At 38.0% G+C, this 26,382-nt stretch overlaps 1 long non-coding RNA gene across 1 annotated transcript; it reads left to right on the forward strand.

Annotated features, from left to right (window-relative positions):
* The first annotated feature begins 21,853 nt into the window (after positions 1-21,853).
* On the forward strand, positions 21,854-22,471 carry LOC137253340 (uncharacterized). Its single transcript, XR_010953775.1, has 3 exons — positions 21,854-22,054; positions 22,112-22,346; positions 22,415-22,471. It is a non-coding gene; the product is annotated as an uncharacterized lncRNA (long non-coding RNA).
* The last annotated feature ends 3,911 nt before the right edge of the window (positions 22,472-26,382 follow it).

Here is a 26,382-nt window from a genome sequence, read left to right on the forward strand (position 1 = left end):
TATAGAAAATAGGAAATATATGATATTTCGAGGTTTTTAGTCTATATATTTTCAATTTTGTATTGCAAACCTCATAGAAAAATATTAGTCAAGCCCAGTTGTTGTTGTTGTTGTAGCAGTTCTTCGCCCCATCCAATAGGCGTGACCGAACACAAATTGTCATCAATATCCTCTCCGGAGTCCAAGGAAACTTGCAGTTTCAACAGGGGTGGACCATAGGCAGAGGGATGTTAGAGGCGTTGGTCCAACTTTACAGTTGAAGAGATGCTTGGTGTTATGTGGAGACACATAACCAAGCTCAGTCCAAAACTATTGCATACCTCCTAATTTTAAAAGTTGACAATGTTCCTTATGTTTTTAAACGGTTTAATTTAGCTTGAGTTGACAGGCAGGCGCATGCACGGCCGTTGTGAACGAATCTTGTAATTGAAATTTAAGTAACTTCACGACAAGCTACAAGCTTGAAACTTGGAATATAGTTTAGAACCCGATGACAATGCAATAATAAGAAAAAAATCGCCGCTAGGTGGCGCAAGGATCGAGATATTCGCAAAATTCGCATTTGATGTCCGATTTGGCTCATATTTGGAACACGTAATACATGCAAGAATAGAAATCGACCTGTGGCGCAAGGATCGAGCTATTCGCAAAACTCGCATTTGTGGTCCGATTTGGCTCGTATTTGGAACACATAATACATGCAAGAATAGAAATCGACGTGTGAAAAAAATCGCCGCTAGGTTGCGCATGGATCGAGATATTCACAAAAATCGCGCCCAATGCTTTTATTTAATTGTCTGATCAACGCAGTAGATTGATGAGGAGTGTGATGGCTAGTACCTAGGACTTACCTAATTATTTTCTAGCTTTTCGTATTATTATTATTTTATGTAAGTATTGTTTTCAATAAAACCGTTTAACTTAAAAATTTTTTTAAATTATTTTATTTGTTACAATCTCGGCAAAAAAAAAATATACGCCGTTTGAGTTGTGAAGAGTAATAATAACAAGTAAGGAAGGTTAAGTTCGGGGGTAACCGAACATTACATACTCAGTTGGGAGCTATGGTGACAACATAAGGGAAAATCACCATGTAGGAAAATGAACCGAGGGTAACCCTGGAATGTGTTTGTATGACATGTGTATCAAATGAAAGGTATTAAAGAGTATTTTATGAGGGAGTGGGCCATAGTTCTATATGTGGACGCCATTTAGGGATATCGCCATAAAGGTGGACCAGGGGTGACCCTAGAATTTGTTTGTACGATATGGGTATCAAATGAAAGGGGTTAATGAGCATTTTAAAAGGGAGTGGGCCTTAGTTCTATAGGTGGAAGCCTTTTCGAGATATCGCCATAAAGGTGGGCCAGGGGTGACTCTAGAATATGTTTGTACGATATGGGTATCAAATCAAAGGTATTAATGAGGGTTTTAAAAGAGAGTAATCCTTAGTTCCATAAGTGGACGCCGTTTCGAGATATCGCCATAAAGGTGGACCGGGGGTGACCCTAGAATTTGTTTGTACAATATGGGCATCAAACGAATGGTATTAATGAGTATTTTAAAAGGGAGTGGGTCTTAGTTCTATAGGTGGATGCCGTTTCGAAATATCGCCATAAAGGTGGACCAGGGGTGACTCTAGAATGTGTTTGTACGATATGGGTATGAAATTAAAGGTATTAATGAGGGTTTTAAAAGGGAGTGGTGGTTGTTGTATAGGTGGTCGCCTTTTCGAGATATCGCCATAAAAGTGGACCATGGGTGACTCTAGAATGCGTTTGTACAATATGGGTATCAAAAGAAAGGTGTTAATGAGTATTTTAAAAGGGAGTAATCCTTAGTTCCATAGGTGGACGCCGTTTCGAGATATCGCCATAAAGGTGGACCAGGGTGACCCTAGAATTTATTTGTACAATACGAGCATCAAACGAAAGGTGTTAATGAGTATTTTAAAAGGGAGTGGGCCTTAGTTCTATAGGTGGACGCCTTTTCGAGATATCGCCATAAAGGTGGGCCAGGGGTGACTCTAGAATATGTTTGTACGATATGGGTATCAAATTAAAGGTATTAATGAGGGTTTTAAAAGGGAGTGGTGGTTGTTGTATAGGTGGTCGCATTTTCGAGATATCGCCATAAAGGTGGACCAGGGGTGACCCCAGAATTTGTTTGTACAATATGGGTATCAAAAGAAAGGTGTTAATGAGTATTTTAAAAGGGGATAATTCTTAGTTCCATAGGTGGACGCCGTTTCGAGATATCGCCATAAAGGTGGACCAGGGGTGACTTTAGAATATGTTTGTACGATATGGGTATCAAATGAAAGGTGTTAATAAGTATTTTAAAAGGGCGTGGGGCTTAGTTCTATAGGTGGACGCCTTTTCGAGATATCGCCATAAAGGTGGACCAGGGGTGACTCTAGAATGAGTTTGTACGATATGGGTATCAAATGAAAGGTGTTAATGAGTATTTTTAAAAGGGAGTGGGCCTTCGTTCTATAGGTGTTGCCTTTTCGAGATATCGCCATAAAGGTGGACCAGGGGTGACTTTAGAATATGTTTGTACGATATGGGTATCAAATGAAAGGTGTTAATAAGTATTTTAAAAGGGCGTGGGGCTTAGTTCTATAGGTGGACGCCTTTTCGAGATATCGCCATAAAGGTGGACCAGGGGTGACTCTAGAATGAGTTTGCACGATATGGGTATCAAATGAAAGGTGTTAATGAGTATTTTTAAAAGGGAGTGGGCCTTCGTTCTATAGGTGTTGCCTTTTCGAGATATCGCCATAAAGGTGGACCAGGGGTGACTTTAGAATATGTTTGTACGATATGGGTATCAAATGAAAGGTGTTAATAAGTATTTTAAAAGGGCGTGGGGCTTAGTTCTATAGGTGGACGCCTTTTCGAGATATCGCCATAAAGGTGGACCAGGGGTGACTCTAGAATGAGTTTGTACGATATGGGTATCAAATTAAAGGTATTAATGAGAGTTTTAAAAGGGAGTGGTGGTAGTTGTATATGTGAAGGCGTTTTCCAGATATCGACCGAAATGTGGACCAGGGTGACCCAGAACATCATCTGTTGGGTACCGCTAATTTATTTATATATGTAATACCTGCCAAGATTTTAAGGGTTTTTTATTTCGCCCTGCAGAACATTTTCATTTTCTTCTACTTAATATGGTAGGTGTCACAACTATTTTATAAAGTTTTTTCTAAAGTTATATTTCGCGTCAATAAAACAATCCAAGTACCTTACCATGTTTCATCCCTTTTTTCGTATTTGGTATAGAATTATGGCATTTTTTTCATTTCTCGTAATTTTCGATATCGAAAAAGTGGGCGTGGTCATAGTCGGATTTCGTTCAATTTTCATACCAAGAAAAAGTGAGTTCAAGTAAGCACGTGAACTAAGTTCATTAAAGATATGTCGATTTTTGCTCAAGTTATCGTGTTAACGGCCATGCGGAAGGACAGACGGACGACTGTGTATAAAAACTGGGCGTGGCATCAACCGATTTCGCCCATTTTCACAGGAAACAGTTAACGTCATAAAATCTATGCCCTACCAAATTTCAAAAGGATTGGTTAATTTTTGTTCGACTTATGGCGTTAAAAGTATCCTAGACAAATTAAATGAAAAGGGGCGGAGCCACGCCCATTTTGAAAATTTCTTTTATTTTTGTATTTTGTTAAAATTTTACTTTAAAAAATTTTTTTTTTAAAGTGGGCGTGGTCCTTCTCCGATTTTTCTAATTTTTATTAAGCGTACATATAGTAATAGGAGTAACGTTCCTGCCAAATTTCATCATGATATCTTCAACGAAAATTACAGCTTGCAAACGTTTTAAATTACCTTCTTTTAAAAGTGGGCGGTGCCACGCCCATTGTCCAAAATTTTTCTAATTTTCTATTCTGTGTCATAAGCTCAACTCATCTACCAAGTTTCGTCGCTTTATCTGCCTTTTGTAATGAATTATCGCACTTTTTCGGTTTTTCGAAATTTTCGATATCGAAAAAGTGGGCGTGGTTATATTCCGATATCGTTCATTTTAAATAGCGATCTGAGATGAGTGCTCAGGAACCTACATACCAAATTTCATCAAGATACCTCAAGTTATCGTGTTAACGGAAGGACGGACGGAAGGACGGACGGACGGACATGGCTCAATCAAATTTTTTTTCGATCCTGATTATTTTGATATATGGAAGTCTATACCTATCTCGATTCCTTTATATATGTACAACCAACCGTTATCCAATCAAACTTAATATACTCTGTGAGCTCTGCTCAACTGAGTATAATAAAAGGCGCCACAACCTGCGAACCTTTTATTTCCTACAACTTATCTGGACGTACTTGTTTAACTACAACTCCAAACGGCATCGGCAAGGCAGATGGGTTTTCACTGACAAACTTTTCATGGGATAAATACACTCGTAATGTTTGGAAATCACTGTCCAGTACATAGTACACTCAGAAAAAAAAAACAATTTTTTTTTTTTATTGAAAAAGATTACAATTTAGTGAGTAAGAATTTCTAAATCTCCATATATTTATTTCTTCTGTAAGTGCGACTGAAGTCCTTCTAAACGACTGGCGAGATTTTAATGAAATTTTGTGATTGTGTTCGAGTACATTTGGGCATGCATTTGATTCCCAAACTGATTCGTTTCAAGCTATATCTTTCCGGGAAGGGGAGAAAGACCCAACCTACTTGAAAAAAACTAATTACTAATGATACGATTTCCTCGAAATTTAGTTCAGGGGTACTATCTTGACTATCTTAATATTTGAGAAAATTTTCTTTTCGGTAAATGTACCACGAACCTACTTCTTCTTACGTATACAACTTGGTGCAGGGGTACTAATTTGACCGAGTTATTATTTAAGAAACGTCCCTTTATGGAAAACGGATCAGGTCCAAGCTATTGTACTCAATCTTATTAATGCTACTCTACTCGCTACTTAGTCCCGCATAAAGATTGGTACCAGTGTGACCAAGTTCAGGTGTTTGTTAATATCACTGATGGTGTCACTTAATTTATTTAATTTTCTTTTTTATTTCTTGATATATGCTACTGCAAAATTCGCTTGCGTTCTCTATTAAACGACTCCTTCATCTGCTGCTGGCTCCAGTTATCCCTGAAACCGTTTATTATTATACGACTCTTATATTTTAACCCTTCCTACTCATCGGTTTTTGTAACATGCTCATAGGTAAAGTTTTTTGTACTGTCGTTATGTTTATTTTATTTTATATTTATGGCTTTTTGAGAATGATTTTATGGCGCGCAACCAGTGGTGTAACGATTTACTACCATTACGCACCCCAGTTTTTTATTGTAACTTTACACCAGTCCGTTTTTGCTGTTGGCGTTGTCATCGTCAATCCTTTGCGGTTTCAATTTTTCAGTAAGCCACTACTTGGACTTCATATGTATGCATATGCCACTCCGCTTTAGATGGTGGTGGCTTAACATATTACGGCAGACATTTGAAGTTTTTTCTTTGTCATGACACATAGTGAGTGTCTTCGAATTTTGGGACCGAATAACCATGAAAATGTAACAACATGGCAACCACGTTACTCGTGAAGAAAATTGGTTCAACATTACTAAAAGATATTTTTTCCCATATCGTACCGTTTAACCATTCAACCATGTAACTAGACTTTGTGAGGAAAGAAAAGTATAAAAAAGGAGAGGAATCGAACCCGAATTCGATACCAGAACCTAACGCGGGCCCGAACTGGAGCCCTGAACGGAATATAAACAATAACCGCAACCGAAATCGGAACCGGAACGGAACAGAAAACAAATACAAACTGTAACCAAACCAGGAACCAAACCCCAATCCCGAACCGAAGCTGCAACACAATCTGGAACCGAACCGGGAAGGTTAGGTTAGATTGAAATGGCCGGTCCATAAGGACCTCACATAGACTGAATGAGTCCGTATTGTTGCCAGAAGTTTGTTTTAACGACCAAACTGAAAAACCCTATTAAACACCAGGACCTATGTTATAAAATAACTCCGTCCTCTTGCCAAATACTAGAAGCATCCTAGTGCTTAAGCCACTTGCTCGATGGTTTCGTCCTCCAGCCCGCACTTCCTATGGATGCTATCACTGACTAAGCCTAATTTAAAGGCATGTGACGCCAGAAGGCAGTGTCCAGTCAGAATACCCGTCATGAGTGTACAGTCCTCGCTTTTTAATGATGGAAGCAGCTTTGTTAGCCTAAGGTTGTAAGACCTACACATAATCTTCGACACTTTACAGCCTCGCGCTTGAACCCACGCCTTTCCTGCTTGGTCGATCATGTGCACCTCTCGCGTTCGCTTAATCTCGCCCATTCTAATTGGGACGTCTAGGGAGCAAGCTTCAAGGGATGCACCCTTTTTAGATAGTTCATCCGCTTTTTCATTCCCATCTATTCGCATATGCCCTGGAACCCAATATAGATGTATGCTTCTCCCTGTCCCGATTCTCTCCAGGGACTGTTTACACTCTAACACGTATATAGACGATGTGCTGTGCGAGATTATTGCCTTAATTGCTGCTTGACTTTCAATATAAAAGTTAACACGGTTGCAGCTTAAGCTATTCTCTTTCATGGTTTCTACCGCTTTGGTTACGGCTACTATTTCCGCTTGGAAAATGCTACAGAAATCCGGCAGCCTGTAGGATCTGTTTATTTCCGGATCAGCACAGTATACCGCAGACCCTACTCCTTCCATTACTTTAGAACCATCTGTGTACACATGTATCGCCTCGTACGCCATTTGAGCACCCTTGCACCAACCTTCCACCTCTATTGTGGCCTAAGGTCGCCGTCGAAGCGCAGATAGGGAATCAGTTAGTTTGTTTTTTTGTGATTGATGACGCTATACTACTATGGCCATACGGTCGGCGCTCAAGCTGCCCCGAGGCACCGGGCCTGCTTGCAGTTGTTAACGATATGTTCTTTGCTACCAGGTCTACAATTAGAATCTGCAGAATGGCATATAGTACAGCCATAGGGGTTGTTTTCAGGGCCCCCTTAATGCTAAGCATTGACAGTCTGCATACCCCCTCTAATTTTTTGAGGTATGTTGTTTTTTGTGTGACTTTCCACCAAACAAGAACTCCCTAGTATAGAATAGGGCTTGCAATCGCTATAAAAACCCAATGAGAAAGAGAGGGCGGTAAGCCCCACGTAAAAATCAGCATTCCTTTACATGCATAGAGTGCCGTTGAAGCCTTCTTGCCCTCTCCTCCACGTTGAGTTTCCATGACAGCTTACTGTCTAGGATCATTCCTAGATATTTTGTGCAAGGTTTCTCCTGTAGGTTCACCCCTCCTAACTTAGGCCTGATCCAATTTGGGACCTTGTACCTAGTTGTAAACAAGACCATATCCGTCTCCTCCGCGTTGACTTTCAACCCGACATTTGATGCCCGGGTATGAATATCCCGAAGCGCCCGATCCATCAAAAAGATAATCGTTGGTAGGCACTTTCCACTTATGACAATTGCAACGTCATCTGCGTAAGCCGCAACTTTTACGGGCCCCTCATCTAATCGCCTGAGCAGTTGGTTTATAACCAACGTCTACAGCAGAGGTGATAGCACCCCTCCTTGCGGCGTGCCTCTGTCCACTGATTTCGTGGCCTCGTACAATCCACATTGTGATGTAATCTTCCTGAAATTTAACATGCAGCCGATCCATCTCGTTAAGGCTGGATGTACTTCAATGTAATTAAGACCATCCATAATCGCCCATTTAGAAACATTACTGAAATCCCCGGCAATGTCTAAGAAGACTCCTAGAGCATATTCCTTTTATTCCAGGGCCTTCTCTATGCTTATTACCACCCTATGAAATGCGGTGTCTACCGACTTGCCTTTGGTGTACGCATGCTGTGTTGTGGAGATAAGCTTTTCATCCACGTTGGACTTTATGTACACATCTATCAGCCTCTCAAAAGTTTTGAGCAGAAATGATGTTGTTAATGGGTCTATAGTCTTTGGGATACACGTGACCGATCCTCCCCGCCTTAGGTAGGAAAGCTACAGGAGCACTTCTCCAAAAGTGCTGTACATTATTCAGTCTTATGCACCCATCGAATATTATTTTAAGCCATTCCACCACCGCTCAACTTAAAACGTGTAGCATGGCCGGGAATATACAATATGGGCCCGGTAATTTAAGCTTAGGAAACGTCTGCACTGCCCATTCGATCTCGGCATCGGTCACCAAGCCCGGCACTACCCGCTCCGAGATCGAAATGTGAGTGCTGCCTGCTGGCTCTTCTGAACCATCTCCCTATGGGAAATGTGTATCGAGAAGCACCTCAAGGGATTCTTCGCTATTTCGTGATCATTCGTCGTTCTCCCTGGACAATGTTTCCACTTGCTAGGACTTTTGTCAACCGTGCTGTTTCGATGGAGCACTCTATGTCGGTACAGAAACTGTTCCATAAGGTTCTCTTCGCCCTGGATAATTCACGCTTGTAGATCCTCAGTAGATCCCTATACTCTTCCTGACACGCTTCGCTTTCCTCGGTCTTTGCTAACTTAAAAATTTCTTTTACCTGTCTTCTTAGAAGACTCAGCTCATTGCTCTACCATGGCGGCTTTGCTTTTCCTCTGAATCTTCTTAGAGGGCAAACTTTGTTATACGCAGTCATAAGCGTCCTTGTTAGGAATTCATTAGACTCCTCCAGTTCCTCCACATCAGAAACCTCTTTGGGTTGTCCCAGTTTTGTTTCTACCTGTTTCTGGAATTTAGTCCAGTTCTTTGACCTAGGATTTCTGAAGGTTCCTCCCTTCTCTACCCTCTTTAGGGGGATGCTGAATCTTATATACGCATGGTCGGAGAATGATGGTCTATCAAGAACCATCCAATCATACCTTGATATATCACGTTCGGAGCTCTACGTAATATCCAAAACATTGCTGGCTGTTGGACAAATGTATGTAGGGACATTTCCTCTGTTGGCTATCTGCAAATTGGTTTGCAGGATGTACCAAAATAGAGATTCGCCTCTCTCGTTCGTATCTGCTCCTCTCCACGCATTGTGGTGCGCATTTGCATCCGCTTCAATGATCAACCGCCCTTTGCGCCTTCGTCCTGTACTAACCTCTTGCACTCTATCGGTGCAACCTCCGCAGCACATGGCCTATGTAGCAGTATGCCAAGATAAAAGCCTGCTTATTCTTTTGCTCAACGGCCACCACTAGGAGGTCCTCAGTAGTATAATTAAGCAGCAAATATGAATGCAGCTGTTTCCTAACCATTACTACATCTTGCACCCGTCCTTCCGTTTGCACCAGAAACCTTTCCTCCCGATGAGAATCACGGCTCCTGGATCAACGCCACGTCAAACGAACCCTCCTCAAGGGTTAGGAGGAGTTCGCTCGACGCCACTTTACTATGTTGGAGGTCTATCTGTAGGACACGCAGCACCATTGGACTGTTTGTCCCCCTCCAGCACCTTCGTCGTGACGTCGTCGTCCTCCCCTTGCCCTTTTTGTTTAGAGTATTCGACGCCCCCTTCAGCCTCTCGTAAATGTTCTGCCGGGTGTACCTGTGTGCGACTCGCAGCACCATTTGGCTGTTCGTCCTCTTCTAACACCTTCATGGTGACATCGGCTACCTCCACCTGTCTTTTTTCCCTTGGGCTTTTAAGGTCCTCTTCGACTTCGCCCACTTCTAGCGTGTTAGGATTTTTATCCTCGTGACTTATTTTCTTGAGTCGCATAAAATTTTGCCTGGGACCAATGATATTTTTCCAAGCTGCGTGTACAATATATACTCCGCCTGCTTGTTTATTTGGAAGATGTAGAACTGACCTTCCTCTGTAGGTCGAGATACAGTAAGTGCCTTCCAATCCTGCATCGGTATGTTCGAATTCTGATTCTGCAGGGTCGGAGTATATCCTCCGACTTCATCACGCATATTATCCATACCTTAACTTTTGGTACCGTGGAGATTTGCGCTTTATCCACCACCTCAAACCGCGCGTTCGTGCATTGCCTTTGGAGGTTTGGAACCAATTCCTCCAGCCACCGCAAGCTCGCGATGTTGTCGCACGCTCTCCTTCACACCATTATACCGTTTTCATTTGTGTGCTTTTCCAACACGGAGTTGATTGAATCAGCACTACTCTCGCTCCCCGATTCCGATGCATCGCTTAATGCGTATTTGTAGTCTTTGGCTTGCGACTCAGTCCTCCTCTTATCATCGTCCTTATTACAATTACAATTACAATTGGTCGTGCGACCACCTACCCGACAAGGCGGGCTCAGCGGTCCAGAATTATATACGGGGAAAGAACCGTCCACCACAGCAGCGCCCCTTACTGTGGTAAGGCCATCAATACTTCCCGAGTTGCCCCGGTATCGGGAAGGCTCCGTTCCAACACAGCCGAATTTATCCCCTGGCTACAAATCGTCCCATAGGCACGGTTCGCATAACACCCTGGATTAGGGGGTTGGCAGTCAAGTCAACAAGTCATGAAACGAAAACAATACCGAACCCGGAAGGCGTTTGATACATTTCTTGCTTGTCAACTGTTTGTTGGCCATGAGTTATCGGTTTGTTGAAGAAGTGCTATCTGTAACAAATACACGACTTATTATTTTTTTGTCGAAGTGCCATCAATTCTCTAACGATAACAAAGTTTATCAATGGGTTACTGATTTTTATAGACAATTTATCGGTTTAATATCGAAAAGTGCTGGACTTACTATCGAAAAGTTATCAAAAAGTACTCGAACGTTTTCGAATTGTTATTGAAGTTTATGGAATAAATATAGGTTATTTATCGAAAAATTATCGATTTATTATCGAAAAGTGCTTGATAAAATGTACTTAAATAAAATTATTGATAAACTTAAAAATCGATTGAATCTCGCATTAGTATTAACTATTGGCGTGCCAGCGATCGGTTATCAAAAAGTTATCAAAATATTATAGATTTGTTAACGAAAAGTGATTGACTTGATAGCGTAAGGTGATCCTTCCTTAATCTAAGTGTTAACTAATTTGTTTTCCTCAACCTCTCAGTTTGTAAATAAAGTGATACTGATAAAACTTAACTATAACACTGATGACCCATCTCTAATCCGGCTATAACAATTTGGTAGAAACTAAAATCAACCGAAACTATTTGTTTCGTCATATCGCCAGAAAAGCAACTCTTGGTCTCAAGTTAACATTATTCTGTAAAAATTACAGATTCTCTATCAATACGACTGATTTTTCTGTTAATAGAATTGATTTTATTGGCCATTGAAACAGAAAAGAACTGCCAAGATTATGCAAATGCATCAGCTAATTTTAAGAACATATATGCTCAAATGTTCTTATGACCATGGTGATACAGAAATCTCTGTCATATCAACAGCCTTCTTCTGTAATTTAAACATTTTTCATTTGCATTGTCAGGGTGACAGTAATAATTTTTACGTCAAAAGAGATAACGATTTACGTATGATGTACATTTTTTGTTGATCTGACTAAACAATCCACGTGATGTTGATTCAACAGCTTTTTGTGATGCATAGAAGTTGACACCAATTTCGGTTGAATTGCCCAGTTATTTTACCAGCTTTTTTTTGTGTAAGTCAAATTTTTTTAAATTCCCATACAGTTTCATTACAAAAAATAAGATCAAAGAGCATAGGGCCGGTTACTTTTGCCTCGAAATGTATTCTATGTATGTGTACATAATCTTATAACCTGGCAAGTCGAAAAATTTAATTTTTTAGTTGCATATATTTGCCTTAAAATGTGCGATGTCTTATAAGCCAGGAGTCTATATCCCTTATTAAAGAAATTCGTACACTTAATCGTTAAAAAATCATTTGTTTTTAATTTCTGTAACCATGTCGCGATTACTGATGTAACTTTCACTGTTGTTGTTGTTTAATTTTTTAATTCAATTTAATTTACCCGAAGGTTTTGAGGTGTGTTATCGATGTTGATGGTCCTTTGCCGGATGCAGATCCGGTACGTTCCGGTGAGAAGCACTATTAAAGAACCAGCCCGACCATCTCGGGAACCATCTCGGCAACTTTTTCTCTGTATCATCTCTAAAGGAAAAGCTTTCCATTGGTTCAACCGAGTGAAACAGTTGAACTTCTATCTCATTAAATTGCACAACTGCCTATACAATACGTCTTTTCAAATAAGCTTTTCACTTATTAGCTCGAATTTGTATGCCAATAAAAATCGTACGTGGACTGAATATACCCATAATATTATCTTAACTTGTTCAGTAGGTATATAAATTTTCAATTTTATTTTCATTTATGAAATATTGATGCTTCCATCTGCTAAAATCTTCCTTAATCTTGGCCAGCTTTTATATTATATAAGGAAGTATTAATTGTTTTATTGCCAATAAGGCATAAAGACTGCTAAATCCAGAAAAGACAATGTAAAGTTCATAAATAGATAAAAGTAACGAAGCCACTAAGACAAATAAATAAAAAAAAAAAAAAAAAAAAATACACATTTTCAATATTAATATTAATAAAATTATATGTGTACGAAATATGTTTCCAGTAAATTAAATATATCCAACAAAAAAAAAAACGCACGAAGGTATGGGTCAGCGCTTAATACGCTTAAAAGAAGAAAAAAGAATATAACAGTAATAAAAATGAAAATAAAAATAACTATAAAATATATAATGAACAACAATAAATATAATATTACATACTTGACGAAAGTTAATACAGCGTAAATGGCAACACATGAGTTGTAGGGAAAGAAAACAAAAAATTGAAATCACTTGACAAAAAAAATTAGAAATGTATAAAGTGAAATGCCAAAATTGTTACTTTCAGTGAAACTTACATAAAAACCAATTTAGTGCGATAAGTATATAATGTTGTAACCGGAAATAAAACGCTGCTGGCAGGACTACGTTAAAAGCGAGCACAACAAGAGAGTGTGTGAATGCGATCAAGAGTCGAAGAAGGAAGAGAAACGCCTTTACAAGAAGAAAGAAGCAGAGGCAGAAAGGCGTGAATTCTAAGAGCTTAAGCTTCTAGCCACCAAGAATAACACCCGCAAATTTTAAGTCCGGGACAAACTCCTCTAAGAACAAAAACGGCGACCTTCTAAACGATGTCCAGAGAGTACTTATATTATGGAGGTAACACTTCTTTTCTCTCTTAAATGGCTAATGAATCTGATCATGCAATCGACGGTGGTGGGACTAATATCCCCCGCTGATAGATTGCCTTCAAAGCTATTCAAATGTCGCAGCGAGATCACTTTCTTTGCAAAATATTGTTCAACGAGTGCACGCCTGACGATAGGAATCTCAGTGTTCTTTATCCTTTCTACAAAAGAGGGATTCTACAAACTGCACCAAGTATTGCGGAATCAGCTTTCATGGTATTGTATAAAAGAACCTGTCAAGTGTATTGTGCGAAAGATTTAAGCCCACTGTGAATCAGCTAGTTTGCCATATCAATGCGGCTTCAGACCAGGTAAATATACTATCGACCGGATTTGCACCATGTGAAAAATTTTGGAAAAAACGCGAAAAAAGGACCTATTCGTCGATTTTAAAGCCGCCTTCAACAGCAGGAAAGAAACTGCCGATATGCTGCTATATCTGGCTTTGACTTCCCGAAAAACTTCTACGGCTGTGCACAATAATGTTGAGTAACCATTAGCTCAGTAAGAATTGCGAAGGACCTCTCCGAGCCGTTCGTAACCAATAGGAGTCTCAGTCAAGGTGACCCCTTTGGTGTGGTTTATTTTATTTGATGCCGGAGAAAATGATACAGGCTGCAGAACCTGGCCGCTATTGAACAATCTATTCTATATATATAAATGGCGTTAGCTACACAACGGAATATTGCAAAAATGTAGTTTCCCACACAGAAGTCCCTAGGCATATCTTTATCTCGATAGGTGGCTAGGGTCCTGAAAACAAAACTTGGACCCGGGTAACCAATGGATGTGTGTGTGCAATATGTTTATCAACTGAAAGTTGTTGATAACTACTTTAATCGAGATATCTTTCGTACCCCTGGGTGACTAGGGTCTCAAGATATAGGCCAAAGTGTGTACAGGGTACGAGAGTGTGTTAATACAACATGGACATCAAATTAAAGCTGTTGATAAGAGCTTTAAAGTAAAGTGAGTCTTCTTGTGATATTCGGCTCTATTCATCGCTCGATTTGACTGAAATTCATATATAGGTAGCCGTTTGTATACATTAGTACCTACGACATTTTTTTTCGGAAAATTGACCAGGAACAGACTGAATCTAGGAGAGTAACTGAAACTGGGAATTTTTGTTAGGACTGTAATTTTAACTGGAACTGGGATTGGAAATAAAGGATGGAGAAGAATTAGAACTAGAGAGAAGATAAAAAAAATACGGATAAAGAGACTGAGGAAGAGATAGAGTTAGACCAAAATAAAGCGAAAAGTCAGGGAGGGAGAAAGAGGCGCATAGAAAGAGAAAGGTAGAGGGAGGAGTGAATAAAATTACAAGAAAAAATGGGAGGGAGAGTATGAGGTAAAAACTGTTTGCGGACATTGTCTCGAAATAGTACAAGACTTCTTTTATTTGGAAACCAGCATTAACACAAAAAGGCATCACTCTTGCCAATAAATGCTACTTTGGTCTAGGTAGGTAATTGGAGAGTAAAGACCTCTTGCGGCAAACGAAAATCATGCTCTTATAGTACCCGACCTGCTATTTGATGCAGAATCATGGACCATGACCACATCATATGAAGCCGCTCTGGGAGTGTTTTAGAGGGAGAGGTTTACGGACTTCTATGCGACGGCGACGGCGAGTACTACAGAAGATTTAGTGATAAGCTACACGAGCTCTACACAGACATGAGCATAGTGCAAAATATGGACACGCAGTGGCTACGCTGGCTTGGCCATGTCATGTGAATGGAAGATGTTGCTCTAGCTAAGAAATTATTTTTATCGGACTTTATTTATAAGGCTTTACATTATATTGGTGTTACCAATTGGCGCCAGTTGCTATAGCGAAGAAGCGACTGGAACGTATTAAGTATTAATAACGATATAAATATTTTGGTACAGCCGAATGGTTTTTTTTTTTTTTTCAATCACAAAATTTTGTCTTTAACCCGATTTCGCAAACTATTTTACTTGTTTTGGAATCGAGACGTTTTGCGGTTCCTATGTTTATATATGTTCTATTCCAAAACCATCGACATATCACCAATGAAAAATTTCACTGTCAAACTACTCATTAATTTTAATTTTATATTCAATTGGGAAGAGACAATGTGTTAAGTATATCATTTTAGGTTTGTAGAAGTTACATTAGCTTAAGTATTAGGCAGACCCTTAATTCTTTATCTCTCGCAATTTTTTCAGCTTTAAGCCGTGTAAATAAATTAACTCGTATGCTTGTGCAAATCATTCACGTACACACCACTGAGAAGTTCATGGCAGCAAAAAAAAAACTAACAAAGACAACAACAAACAAGAAAAAAACAGCAGCGCTAACGTCACGGGTGTTATGACATTTTGATTGATTTTTTGTTCCGCCCTAACATGAATGGAATGACCGCCAACGAAGCTGTCTACATTTACAAAAACGCTTAATAGAAATCATAAGCTTCAACACCATACTTGTTTTAACACCCACACTCCCCTACTTTCTACTTCCTGCTGCGTATCACTCAGCCACACACTCTCACAAATTTGTATAGAACTTTTGATTTTAACGCTAAGAGGCGTTATTTGCTTTGCTGTCATTTTTTTTTCGACACGCCCACCGATTGTATTGAACACATTTACGTAAATGCATGTATGTAACAATTGTTAAGACTGTGTTAGTACGTTGCACCACGCCTACAAAACAGTGAGTTATGGATTTTTTTTTTTTTTTTTTTTTTTGTCCTTGCTTCAATATGACAATGTCAGTGTTTGTCAGCCAGTTAGACGCCATCGTTGTCGTTGTTTCAACAGCCAATCTCAATAAATCTCACTAACAATCAACGCAAATTCTTTTTGATTCGAGTATATGTAGTTACATTGTTTGTGTATATGACGCATTTTGCACCGTATCGAGGCAGCAAAGAAATTCAATTAAAAGATGTAACGTTGAAATCACTGTTGCATGCAACATTTTTTTTTGTCGCGCCTGCAACGTTTTTGGTTTGGTCTGTCATGAACAAAATTACATCAATTTGTTTGTAGCTGTTTTTTTTATTCTTTTTTATTTTTATCAATCAGTTAGATGGCTTTTGCAGTTGCACATTGGCATTGCAGTTGATGATTTTTGATAATTGGATAACCAGAAAATAAATAAAGTTAGTATATTTCGGTTTCAAAAGCTGAGTTATTATTCCTCTTCTTTTTCCTGTTGATTTGACAAATACCCCTTTTGTATTTCTGCCCTGAAATACTTCTCAGTGAAAATTCATCTGCCTTGCCGATGCCGTTCGGAGTCGATATAAAACAGGCCATATTGTATTAAAAGGAGCACGACGCAAATTGGAAGAGAAGCTCGGCCTAAAATCTCTTCGAAGGTTATCTCGCATTGCATTTATTTAGTTCCGATGTGATCCCGTAAGAGTAGCAGAATGATCTGAAAATAATCCAAAAAGAAATATCGAAAGGGTTATAGAGTGATCACAAAATAGTTCCAAAATAAAATTCAGAAACTCAGAAACAGTTCTACCATGGTCCCCAGCAGTCCCGAAAAGATCGTGAAACGGTGCTGGCATAAACCCGCAAATTCTTTTGAAATAGCCTAGAATCAATCTTCGAATAGTCCCAAAATATACCTTATTTGATTTCGAAATAGTCATGAATCGATTCAAAAAGAAGTCTCGAGGAAGGTCAAAATTGATCAGGTAATAATAACGAAATAACTCAGAAGTAGGCCCGAAAGTAATCCAAAACCATACTAAACAGAATCTAGAAAATGTACGGAAGGAGGTCAAAATAGTCCCGAGGTCATCGCATATCATATTAGGTTGAACTTGCAGGTCCGTGGGAACCCCATATAGGCTGAATGAGTCCATTGTGTTACCACAAGTTTGCTTGACGACCAAATAAAAACCCTATCAGTAACCAGAATCTATGTTAAAAAGTATCTCCATCCTCCTGGCTAGAAGAACAAGGTATTCTCGATCGTTTACTCCCCCAACCGACACTTTCAACATCTGCTATCACTGAATAGTCCTACTTTAAAAGCATTTGATTGTGATGCCAGAAAATGTACAGTCAGAGTACCCATCATGAGCCTGCAGTCCCCTCTTTGCAATAATAAGAGTAACTTTGTTAATCCAAGATTGTAAGACCTGCACTTAATCTTCGACTTTTTGAAGTCCTACGGTTGGCTCTCCCTGCTTTTTCTGTCATGTGCCGCTCTCGCCTGTTTTAATTTTACCCAATCTGTTTGGAATGCTTGCGATACAAATCTCGAGCGATGCGCCTTGTTTTGCTATGGGACATTATAGTCTTAATTTATGCTTGGCTGTCAATTTAAAAATTAATGCAGCTATCTCTTGAAGTTCCATCGAATCACAGTTAGGCAACAAGGTAATCAGTTGGTCCAATATTTTATGTTTTCTATAGTCGTATGGTCTTCGCTCAAGCTGTGTCGAGGCGTTGAATCTCGTTGCAATTTTTAACGCTACGTATGCAGTTAAGCCGTCGGGTTGTTTTTAGTTAGTTTAGTTAGCTCCCGTTATACTAAGCGTTGATAATTTTTTAAGTTATGTTCTTTGTTTATTGGCCGCCCATCAAACATGGAGTACATATTATAGGATGAGCTTAACAACCGCTGTAAATATCTAATGAAAGAGAGAGGGCAATAGATCCCACGTACACGCTAGCATTCTCTTACATGCATAAAGTGCTTTCGAGTCCTTCTTCACTTTCTCCACCACGTTGAACTTCCACAACTAGTTACTCCTATATATTTGAGAGACCTTATACTTCCTAATAAACAATAAATCCTAATAAAAAAAACCATATCCGTTTTCTCCGCGTTGGCCTTAAACCTGATATGAGATGACCAGATATGTATATCCTGAGACGCCCGATCACGCAAAGTGCAAATTATAGGAAGGCTTTTTCTTCTTGTGATAACTGCAATGTTCTCTACGTACGCCGTATGTTTGAGGAACCCCACATAGAACCGCCTGAGCAGCTGGTTTATGACAAGCGTTCATAGCAGAGGTGACAATTTTCGTTCTCACTGACGATTTTCGACACTGATGATGTCACAAGCCGAAACCGGTTTGTCTCGAAAACAAATTTGACAAGGGATGTCGGAAAATCGTTCCAATATACATCATTTATCCACCTTGTCGGATAATCAACAAAACAAAATAAGTCAGTTTTATATTTGAATTTGTCAAGTATCAACTCTACCGTTCTTGGCCTTTATAATAAAAGTCAGCTTTGACCTTTTATTTTTGACTTTTATAAAAAAAGTCAGGTTATACCTTTTATTTTTTATACTCAGTTGTGCAGAGCTCACAGAGTATATTAACTTTGATTGGATAACGGTTGCTTGTCAGGTATAAAGGAATCGAGATAGATATAGACTTCCATATATCAAAATCATCAGTATCGAAAAAAAATTCGATTGAGCCATGTCCGTCCGTCCGTCTGTCCGTTAACACGATACTTTGAGTAAATTTCGAGGTATCTTGATGAAATTTGGTACGTAGGTTCCTGGGCACTCATCTCAGATCGCTGTTTAAAATGAACAGTATCGGACAATAACCACGCCCAATTTTTCGTTATCGAAAATTTCGAAAAATCGAAAAAGTGCGATAATTCATTACCAAATACGGATTAAGCGATGAAACTTGGTAGGTGAGTTGAATTTATGACGCAGAATAGAAAACTAGTAAAATTTTGGACAATGGGCATGGCACCGCCCACTTTTAAAAGAATGTAATTTAAAAGTTTTACAAGCTGTAATTTGGCAGTCGTTGAAGATATCATGATGAAATTTGCCAGGAACGTTACTCCTATTACTATATGTATGCCTAATAAAAATTAGCAAAATCGGAGAACGACCACGCCCACTTTTAAAAAAAAATTTTTTTTAAAGTCAAATTTTAACAAAAAATTTAATATTTTTACAGTATATAAGTAAATTATGTCAACATTCAACTCCAGTTATGACATGGTGAAACAAAATGCAAAAATAAGAGAAAGTTTCAAAATGGGCGTGGCTCCGCCCTTTTTCATTTAATTTGTCTAGGATACTTTTAATGCCATAAGTCGAAAAAAAATTTACCAATCCTTGTGAAATTTGATAGGGGCTTAGATTCTGGGACGATAACTTATTTCTGTGAAAAAGGGCGAAATCGGTTGAAGCCATGCCCAGTTTTTATACAAAGTCGGCCGTCTGTCCTTCCGCTCGGCCGTTAACACGATAACTTGAGCAAAAATCGATATATCTTTACTAACCTCAGTTCACGTACTTATCTGAACTCACTTTGTATTGGTATAAAAAATGGCCGAAATCGGACTGTGATCACGCCCACTTTTTCGATATCGAAAATTTCGAAAAACGAAAAAATTAAATAACTCTATACCAAATACGAAAAAAGGGATGAAACATGGTATTTGGATTAGTTTATTGACGCAAAATATAACTTTAAAAAAAAACTTTGTAAAATGAGTGTGATACCTACCATATTAAGTAGAATGAAATGAAAAAGTTCTGCAGGGCGAAATTAAAATCCCTTGAAATCTTGGCAGGAATACTGTTCGTGGTACTATATATATAAATAAATTAGCGGTATCCAACAGATTATGTTCTGGGTCACCCTGGTCCACATTTTGGTCGATATCTGGAAAACGCCTTCAAATATACAACTACCACCTCTCTCTTTTAAAAGCCTCATTAATACCTTTAATTTGATACCCATATCGTACAAACACATTCTAGAGTCACCCCTGGTCCACCTTTATGGCGATATCTCGAAAAGCCGTCCACATATAGAACTAAGCCCCACGCCCTTTTAAAATACTCATTAACACCTTTCGATTGATACCCATATTGTACAAACGCATTCTAGAGTCACCCCTGGTCATCTTTATGGCGATATCTCGAAAAGGTGACCACCTATACAACTACCACCACTCCCTTTTAAAACCTTCATTAGTACCTTTAATTTGATACCCATATCGTACAAACACATTCTAGAGTCACCCCTGGTCCACCTTTATGGCGCCAACTCGAAAAGGCGTCCACGTGTAGAACTAAACCCCACGCCCTTATGAAATACTCATTAACACCTTTCGTTTGATAACCATATTGTACAAACGCATTCTAGAGTCAACATTGGTTCACCTATATGGCGATATCTGGAAAAGGCATCCATCTATAGAACTAAGGCCCACTCCCTTTTAAAATGTTCATTAACCCCTTTCATTTGATACCCATATCGTACAAACAAATTCTAGAGTCAACCCTGATCCACCTTTATGGCGATATCCCTAAATGGCTCACTCTCTCTTAAAATACTCTTTAATACCTTTCATTTGATACACATGTCACACAAACACATTCCAGGGTTACCTTCGGTTCATTTTCCTACATTTTTTTCCCTTCTGTTGCCACCATAGCTCTCAACTGAGTATGTAATGTTCGGTTACACCCGAACTTAACCTTCCTTACTTGTTTTCTTTTATAGTAGACGTCAACTTCTAACTTTTATTTTTTACTCAAATAGTAAGCTTTTAAATGTTATCTTTTGGAATCTTTTCATATAAGTAAAAACATAAAATTAGTTTGAGATACGTATTCTTCAGCTCACAAGCATAACTTCGCTGTATTCATCTATACCTATATTAATTATATAAAAATGCTTATATGGGAAATGTTTGGAACGGCTAATCTCAAGATCTACCAAACCGATTTTTATGATTTTTTTTTTTTTTTTTAAGAAAGTACTGGTGCAAATATACACCCTGCGCTTTTTATTTTTTCCATTTTCACAAACTAAATTCCTTTATTTTTAGTATAAAGTTGATGAAAACCCCCAAATAATGCAAGCATAAAATTTTTTGATAGCCAAACCCAATATATAGCGGCCCAACAACAAATAGTCACAGCCAAAGTGAGTGCATCATTTCGCTCTTGGCAAATGCACGAGTTTTTGCTCGCAACGAGCTGATGTGTGTACAATGTACATTGTACATACATATGGAGCTAGCGCGCGCAAATCAAGGAACGTATGTATCTCTTTTTATACTCAGCTAAGCATTTTTTGTTCGCATAACGGTAATCCGTAACGGCATAAACTAATCGATATAGATATAGACTTCTATATATCAAAATGATCTGGGTGAAAAAAGAAATTCATTTAGCCATGTCCGCCCGTCTGTAAACACGATAACTTGAGAAAATTTCGAGGTATCTTGATGAAATTTGGTATATGGGTTCCTGGGCGGTCATGTCAGATCGCTGTTTAAAATGAACGAGATCGGACTACAACTACGCCCACTTTTTCGATATCGAAAATTTCGAAAAACCGAAAAAGTGCGATAATTCATTACCAAAGACGGATAAAGCGATGAAACTTGGTAGGTGCGTTGACCTTATGACGCAAAATAGAAAATTAGAAAAATTTTGGAAAATGGGCGTGACACCGCTCACTTTTAAAAGAAGGTAATTCAAAAGTTTTGCAAGCTGTAATTTGGCAGTCGTTGAAGATATGATGATGAAATTTGGTAGCCATAGTAGCCGCGTTCTATTCTAAGCGAGTGCGAAAAGAACGCCAAACTCGGTTAAAATTTCCCTGCATGTATTTAACAACACTGGTAACATTTCAGCTGTCAAAATCATCTGTTGTTTATTATTGACGTTTTCTTTGTTTAAGCACGAAAATTAAAACATTTTTGTAAATTATAATATTTGTTGTGTTTTGAATACCTATCTTGGCGCCTTTTTTATATTTTCGTTGCAAAACTCGTGAAATTTGCAATACAACGTTTTTGAAAACTTACTGGCAATAAATAAGCAAAATACTAATAAAAGAAAAGCAAAATGAGTGCTCCGGAAAACTATTTGGTAAATTACTAATTAATTAAAGAAATTAGAAAGAAATAAGGTGTAGTAATCTTTCAGATTGAATTTCTTCTCTTGGATGACCAGAGTGAATTGCGTGCCCGTAGGCAGGAAGAAGTTGTCGACGAAATCTTGGATGCTGTTTTCGCAAGTTCCAGCTCCTCTGAGGACTCTGACACCGAAAACGAAGATCATGTAAAGTGCGAAAATTTCGAAGCGACTCTTGATGCGATGAATCAGAAAGATTTTAAGATGCACATGAGACTGAAACGTGAAACTGTGGAATACCTTATTAGTAATATCCAATAGATTATTCATATAAGTTTGTAAATACTAAATCACTTAAATTATTTTTCCTTTTAGTGAGATATTCCAATTATGCCCCTGATCCATCTAGCGGTGGAAGGCCACCAGTTACGGGCAAAAAGTCTGTATATATGTATATTTGGTACGTGAGCAACACAGTGACCTTCAGACAACTAGGTAATTTGTTTGGGGTGGCTCAGTCGGCAGCGTGGTCAGTAGTGCAGCGAGTTGCTACTTTTTTGGTGTCCATAGCCGATGAACACATAAAGTGGCCACAAGGGGCTTATTTGCATGAAAATGCAGAACAATTTCGTGAAAAGAAACGTATTCCGGGTGTAATTGGGGCAATCGATTGCACACACATTGCCATTAAGGGACCAAAGAATTGTAAGGAAATGTACTTTAATAGGAAGAAAGCATACAGCATAGTGGTTCAAGCCGTAGTCGATTGTAACAAAAAATTTATTGATATTACCTGTGGTGAACCAGGATCGCTTCACGATTATAGGGTACTAAGACGATCCAAACTCTTTGAAGACGCAGAAAGTCATTATGAGGAAATGTTTCCCAACTCGCATTTCATCATAGGAGATTCCGCGTATCCTTCGAACAAGTGGATAGTATCACCGTTCAAAGACTATGGAAATTTAAATGATGCGCAAAGAAAGTTCAACGAAATACTTTCATCTACACGAATGGTAGTTGAAAACGCATTTGGTTTGTTGAAAGGCAGATTTCGGAGGCTTTTAATGTTTACAGAGCAAACTGACCTTAAGATGATAACTAACATAGAAGTCAGCGTATGCGTTTTGCATAACATTTGCATTTCTTTTGACGACTTGTATGACATGAACGAACAAAGTACAGACACCCTATTCGCTACTGAGGATGAAAGGGATGAATCCGGTATTGATGAAGCACTTGACAGGAGGCAAAACCTTTTCAACTATTTGATACAGAATCACATCATTTAATGTCGTAAGTGGTTAGCATGAAAAAAATAAATATATACATTTTACTATCATATATATTTTAAAATTTAAGATCAAATCAATGTCAACTATGGCTAAAGGCACCAAACGCTTTTGTCAAATACAAATTGGTTATTTATTGAAAAAACTTTGCAGCACAAGCGACGATACCGATGATGATGGTGACGCTGGTACTACCATTAAGAAAGCCCCTATACGTGGCATGGATGTTGACTCCAGTGATTGTATGGTACTATGATTTTATAAAATATTATTTTTTTTTAATAATATAACAATTTGTCAACCCTTGTTAAACTAATGAGTTATAAATCAAAAATGATAAGCAGAAAATAAAATTAAATAACATTATATAAACTGTAATAAATGCAGTCCCATATAATTATTTAAATAAGAGATTAGAATTAGTTAGCAACTACGTAAGTATATGTGGATTAGAGGTTTACGCCGATCCTTTTATCGGCGGCGGCAGCGGCGGCGTACTCCGGTGTTTTTACTTTAAAAAGCTTGATCTTTCTATTTAAACAAATATTTAGGAAAGGTTTTGTTTGTATTTATTTAAGGAAATCAACGGTTTGACCATTTCGGAAGAGATACATAAAATGGTCACACTTTTGTCTGTATATTTCGGCGTAGTTTGTGGCTCCTTGGCGGTCACACACAAAGGCGACTTACGGTTGCTATTAGTGGTCTTTTAATACTCATGCTTCTAGTGGCACATGTAGCCTCCAGATTTTTCGGCTGTTTTTAGGAGCTACAATTCCCGATGTGCGAACAGTAGCAATCCCGACCACCAGTCGCTACCACACCTGACCCTCACACCATATGACAGCACGGAGGCTATAGGACTGCGACTTCCAACTCATACCTTCGTCGACGTCACTGTCCTAGAAGCTCTTGGTGTAGCTCCGAAGACTTTCCAACGGATGCTTCTGTCGAGCTATACTTCCGAGCTACACCAGAGAAGCACCTTGAAACGTTAGGGAGTGACTATTCGGCCAAGGATGCCGCCCTCGAAATCATAAGCAGTCTAAGTGGATGTCATTGCGACATGGGTATCGTATAATCCTCGGCGCATCTACATAATTAAAATTTTACAAGGACCCTGGATCAAATTTTTAAAATGTAGACCAAAGTTTGCAGACGTTTGTGTTCACAACATTGATTTCAATAGTCTTCGTTAAATCAAAACGATATTTTAGAATGAAAGTTGAAAGATGTGAAATGTTGCTTTCCGGCCTTATGTTATAAGAGCCCATTATGGATGACCGCGTAGCTTCAGTTTTCGTACTAGTTCGACTGTCCACCACGGCGGCGGCGTTTATCGGCGGCGTATATCTCTAATGTGGATATAATATTTGAACCGTTTATTGAAATTGGCACAAGTACATTTTCGAAATCATTGAACTTATTGCAATTTTGGTAAGCTACAGTTATTTCCATTCAAGCAAGCATTCTTAAAACCGTATTCGAAAAAATTTAACTAAATCATTGGCAAAAATATGAAATGTCTTTTTTAGTTTTTTTGTTAATAATAATACTGACATATGAGTCCAGTTGATAATAAAATAATCGTAAAATTGAACATGATTATAATCCAGACTGAACTCTACATAGAGTAACCTAACTCTACCGGTTGTTTATAATCAATCTAAATAATTCGATACATAGAAAAGTGTACTTGTGACACTCTGCAAAGAAACGGTTCATCTGTATAGTTATGCACTATTATTAAAAATACTAAATGCTAAATAGAATGTGTTTTTAAACAAAAAAAAGCTAAAACTTTAAGGCAACTTTTCAATCGTTTTATTCACTTTCTTTCATAACAACATAACATAACAGCATAAACATTTCATACATTTAGTAATTTTTTAAATTAATTCGTTCATCAATTTCATAAAATATAAGGCAATTTACGGATCCTATCTTTTTTAAATTTTTTCAAAACCACCAATTTCATAAAAAACAACCGTTTAAACATATCATACTTCTAGTAGAAATTAAAATTAATTTGTACTTCAATTTCCTAACGTATAAAGCAATTTAAAATGAAAGGCAGTGTTTTATGCACACGTTTTTAAGATGAATAAACATCAAACATTTTGATAATGAACTTACACCTGCGAACAGAAAAATAGCAGTCTCAATTCTTAATACATTTCGTCAGTTAAATACTTTTTTTATTTCCGATACTACACGAAAAAACTTCCATGATTTTTTTTAACTGAAGCTATGAAAAACAGTATCGAAAACGTTTTCGAAAAACGCAAAAATTTACCGAAATTTTGAACTTCTTATTTATGGTTCTATGCTTTTTTGGAGTATACAATTTTGTAGCAAAATCAATTTTAGTATAACAAAATTCTCGTTGATTTTTGAAGTTTTTTGAAGGGTGTTTGAGATTTTCTTCTATACAAATTGTGAAACAGTTTTTTTATGAAAGAAAATTTTAAAGACTTTTCGGTAAAAAAAATACTCAAAAATCAATGCAATATAAAAATAAAACTTGTACTTTGTTATACTAAAATTGACAAAATTGTATACTCAAAAAAGTTTTAAGAACACCAAATAAAAAGTTCAAATTTAGGTAAAATATTTGATATTTTGATTCTTTTTGAAGTGTAACATTTGTAAACAGTTGGGTTTCTCTGCTGTCACCATCACCACTAGAGAGCTATTGAAGAGACGCTCCGAGTCACGCTGTGGCCACCTTGTCACGCTTACTGACGGAGATAATGCGAAGCCATCTTTACCATCTAATAAGTAAATTGCACTGTAGAGGAAGAAACATTTTATAAAATTTAATAAAATCAAAAAATGATAATTGTTTTAAAATGGGATAAATTATTGTATGTTAAAGTATAGCGAAGTTTGAATAGGTCTCATTCTTCATTCTTAGAAACATGTACGACGGTACCTCGTAAGATATTAAAAATCCTCAACGCTTTTTTACAATAACTTAAAAAAAAACTCATATTCAAATTTCTGTTTAACTTCTTCATATCAATAGCTACCTTTACCACCAGGAGGAGT

The sequence above is a fragment of the Eurosta solidaginis genome, chromosome 5 (genome assembly GCF_040869045.1).
Source record: "Eurosta solidaginis isolate ZX-2024a chromosome 5, ASM4086904v1, whole genome shotgun sequence".
Taxonomy (NCBI): Eukaryota; Metazoa; Arthropoda; class Insecta; order Diptera; family Tephritidae; genus Eurosta; species Eurosta solidaginis.